We start from the raw sequence: 4,743 nt of genomic DNA, 5'->3' as shown, positions 1-4,743 counted from the left end.
CCGGGATCGAACCCGCCCGGCCGCGTTCCCCCCTTACGCATCTTTCTAAGTAAGTTCTCCTCAGTATAAACGACCTTCTTTCCCCCAAAATCAGTTTATAAACAAGATAAACCTCTCGGCAGGAGCGCTCGGTGCGTCCGGGGTGAGGGCCCGCCACCCTGGGCCACCGCCACGGAGCGACCCCTCCGCCCACAAGGCGGAGACCGCGGACGTTCGGGCGCTCAGAGCGACCACCCAGGCCGGCGGCGGGGAAAACCGACCTTGGGGAACCCCCTGCCCCCCTGGGAGCCTCCTCACCTGCTCCTCGCCTTCCGCAACCAGGAGACCCTTCGGCACTTCCGCACCTAACGCCAAGCCCTGCGGATAAAGGTCGCGTATTTTGTGACGTCACCTGCACGGTCGCCCAGAGCCTTAAAGGGCCAGGCTTCAAATATTCCTGACCAGGTAATTCCCTGCTCAGAGAGGTTCATTTTTGCTCATTTCTGGGATAGGATCAGGTGATCCAGACAGCAGGGGATTGCCATGCCTGGGATAGGTAGAAAGGGATGAGATGAAGAGATAACACGTTGAGCAGAGAGTCTTTGTATTGACGAAGGAAATAAAATTCACAAAAATACTTTGCAAACAACCGCCAAGGCCATCTCTCTGAGTCCCGGCGTTCATTTATTTATTCATTTATAATCCTCAGTCACATGCTAGAAATAGGTACCCAGGATTCTTTCTGGCAGGTGTCAATGAAAAAGACGGGCTTCAACAAGGTCTCTCAACATTGGGGACTGAGATGCTGCCCCTCAAAGTGATCTGGCAGTTTTACATACACGTGTCTACACAGAAAGCTGCAGGACAGGATCCGGCACAACCCCTGGTTGAGAAGTTTGGGATGGTCAAGACTTCTGCCATCAGCAGATGCAGCATCCTCAAGACCCACAGCCCCCCATGTTGACCCCCACCCCGGGCCATGTTGCCCCATCGCAGATCTGGAGGTGAAGATGCCCCAAGGATAATGCACTCACACCCGAGAACACTGTTCCGTGCTAAATCCCCCCAGTGCAACCAGCAAAGCTCCATATCCTCCTAAAGCCTCTGGAGCAAGGCAGACCCCAGGAACCCACTGGATATGGATGGGGGGAGTAAAAAAACAACCACATAAGTGCCCCAAGAGCTGGCACAATCTCGTTGGTCACATTATAGGAACTGGAGGTGAGAGGTCCTCGTGTTCTGACACTAACTGACCTTCAATGACCCCTTCGACTGAAGTATCACTTGTCCTTTAAACGTGTGCCTGGAGGAGGCCTGAGCCACTTGACATCACTAGGAATAAAGGTGCACATGGAAGACTCCCATCTGTGACATCATCCATTTCACCAAGGAGTCTTAACGTGCCAGGTTCCAAGTCCAGACAGACCATTATGGCAGCCCAGGTGAATCAGTGCAAGGGGGATGAGCTCGAATCAAAAAGAGCAGAGGCAAGTGCTGGAGGGGCTGGTCACAGAGTACAGGGCAGCGAGTTAAGGTGGAGTCTCTTAACTGGTCAAACATACAACCAATGCACCCCAATACATCCATCATAAAAACAGAAGCAGTTTGATTCAACGTAAGACAGGCAAGTAGGTTGTGAATCAGTCCTGAGACAATGAGTTCCTCTGGGAAGTCATTAATCAAGATGGGTGCAGTGTCTCCGAAGCCAGCCCTAAAGATGCAGAGGAACTGGCCTAGCAGCAACCCAGAGAGTTGGAGACACACTGGACAGGAGCAAAGGCTGGGAAGCACATCAGAGACCACTGTACAGTGAACACTCTACCCCTTGAAAACATGCTATATAAGAACCTACAAGGAAACCCCAGGACGCAGCTCTAGAAACACGTTTTCAACAAAGAGTATGGGGAAAGAGGTTAGTACTGTGGCTTAATGCTTTTGTTAAACATGGTTTTCCTGAGTTCCATTCCTGGCATCCAAAACAACACAGACTCCTAAGAACTCCCAAGTATGGCATGACTTACATGGGCTGGAGCGATAGCACAGCGGGTAGGGCGTTCGCCTTACACGCGGCCAACATGGCCGACTTGAGTTCGATTCCTCCGCCCCTCTCGGAGAGCCCAGCAAGCTACCGAGAGTATTCGATATGCCAGACACAGTAACAACAAAGTCTCCAATGGAGACGTTACTGGGCCCGCTCGAGCAAATCGACGATCAACGGGAGGGCCTTTACCTTTACCTTACATAAAATATATTCAATAAATAAATCTATGTATGGACCTGCCCTAAGAACGAAGGCACATAGGAGCTAATAGGCACCAAATGTACTAAATCATTTTGTGGACTTAGTCTTTTGGGCAGACCAAAAACGGTTCTAATCATTCTGGTGGCTAGTAGGTTTGAGATTTTACCACTTGCAAACGCAACATTTTGTCATCTTTTCTCCTAATATAACTGAAATGAGAAGAGTCAAATCCAGGAATGTGACCACCCTTTATAGTTAGTCATCACAGCTGAAGTTATTGCCTGCTGAGATGGGAGTTTGGGCATTCTGCCAGGTTCCCAACATTTGTAAAATATTTTGATCAAGGGGCCTGTTCCATTCTTTCATAGAACCATCAGAAATCTTTCTGTGAACAGTCAAGTACATTTCAACTATCTCTAATCCACCCTACTAAAGAACAATGACAGGGCCATTATCCTAAACTTTTCAGAAATATTTATCCTCAATGCTTAGGGAAATCTAATAAAAATTTGAATAATAGTAGTGCAGAGCTGATACAGTGGGAAGGTGCTTGATTGCACAAGACTGATCTGGATTCAAAGTCCAGATCCCCATATGGATACCTATGTCCGCCCTCACAGGTATGGATGAGCTCACAGCCAAGAGTATGGCCTGAGAAAAGTAGGTGTGACACCTGAAAACATAACAGAGGAAGGTCTGAAGTGTGGAGGTTTACATCTTTTTTCATTCCAAAGGATTCACTGCAACATCCTGGTTGATCTCTATCATAAAACCCACCAACCGGGGTCTCTGCCTCAAGTCCAAGCAAAAATGAGACACTGGGCTGGAGTGATAGCACAGCGGGTAGGGCATTCGCATTGCATGCAGCCAACCCGGGTTCAATTTCCAGCATTCCATAGGGTCCGCCAAGAACAGCCAGGAGTAATCCCTGAGTTTAGAGCCAGGAGTAACCCCTGTGCATCTCTGGGTTTGACAAAAAAACAAAAGAAAACAAAATAAGTGACACTGATAATTGTGATAAAGGGGTGGTTTTTGTACCCATTTACTTAGTTCCTATTTAATCAGTTTTCACCTGGATTCCATCATCAAGACCCATTATTTACAGGGAAGAGAGCAATAGCAGAGCGGGTAAGGCGTTTTCTTTGCATGCGGCTAACCCAGGTTCGATTTCCAGCATCCCATATTGTCCCCTGAGCACAACCTGGAGTGATTCCCCAGTACAAAGCCAGGAGTAACCCCTGAGAATCCCCTGCTGTGACCCAAAAAGAAAAAAAAAGAAAAAAAGGACCCATTATTTACAGGTTACCATACACATCAAGTCCAATACACTACAGGCTAACATACACATCAAGTGCTGGGGCACTGGCATAGGAAATAGTAATCATTACTATAATTATTATGGTTTGCTATATAAAGTAACTCAGCAGGTGCTATCAGCAGGTGCGGTATCCTCAAGACCCACAGCCCCCCATGTTGACCCCCACCCCGGATCATGTTGCCCCATCGCAGAGCTGGAGGTGAAGATGCCCCAAGGATAATGAACTCACACCCGAGAACACTGTGCCGTGCTAACTCCCCCCAGTGCAACCAGCAAAGCTCCATATCCTTGTAAAGTCTCTGGAGCAAGGCAGACCCCAAGAACCCACTGGATATGGATGGGGGGAGTAAAAAAACAACCACAAAAGTGCCTTAGTAACTCAGGAACTCAGGCCTTAGTAGGCGTATGAAAATACACAGTGGCAATAAGTCTTAAGAGTGTACAGAATGGGAAGATCTTTGTGTTTCCCTGAATTGCACTCATCACCAATTCCCTTTCCCTCATACTACTGTAAGTCACCAGTTTAATTTGAACTTGAGAACTGTAACATAAAGAATGAAGTAGGAGTGTATATTTAAGAGATCAAAAGATTGAAGCACAGTGTTTGCCATGGGATCCCCCAAGTACCACACTCCCAGAGAAATTCCTGGGTGCATATTCAGGAGAAACCCCTGAGCATCACCCAGGTGGGGCACAAAAATGAAAAACAAAATGGTCAAAGGGCAAGCCATGAGGAACCTGGAGATAATGGAGGCATTGTGTATCCCACAAGGCCCAGGGTAGATTGAATGATGCATTCAAAGTAAATTGAAATTAAGATTTTAGGGACTGCTGGGCGTTTGTCCTGCAGGGGATGATGGGATATGATCCCTTTCCCTCCCAGGCCCACCTGGAGTGATCCTGCCTGTGGAGCCAGAAGTAACTCCTGGGCATTTCTGGTTATACCTTACCCCCACCCCTACAAAGTAGTACTTGTTTTGTGTATTGAACAGAAAGCGCTATGTCAGGGGGATCAGGTTTATGAATGACAGATGTGAGCGATTTCAGTGATCCCTGTGATCAAGGCTTTCTGTGACTGTAGGTGGTTTTTCTGGGCTCACCTCCAGTATCACATGGTCCCCTGGTACCACAGGGAGTAATCAGCTACCTGGGCAGCACTGGGAGCCTTAGGATATGCATCTTTGAGGAGGGAGACACAGTCAGC

Source organism: Sorex fumeus, unplaced genomic scaffold (assembly GCF_029834395.1).
Source record: "Sorex fumeus unplaced genomic scaffold, SorFum_2.1 ptg000019l, whole genome shotgun sequence".
NCBI classification, from domain to species: domain Eukaryota; kingdom Metazoa; phylum Chordata; class Mammalia; order Eulipotyphla; family Soricidae; genus Sorex; species Sorex fumeus.
This window is presented reverse-complemented; position numbering follows the sequence as displayed.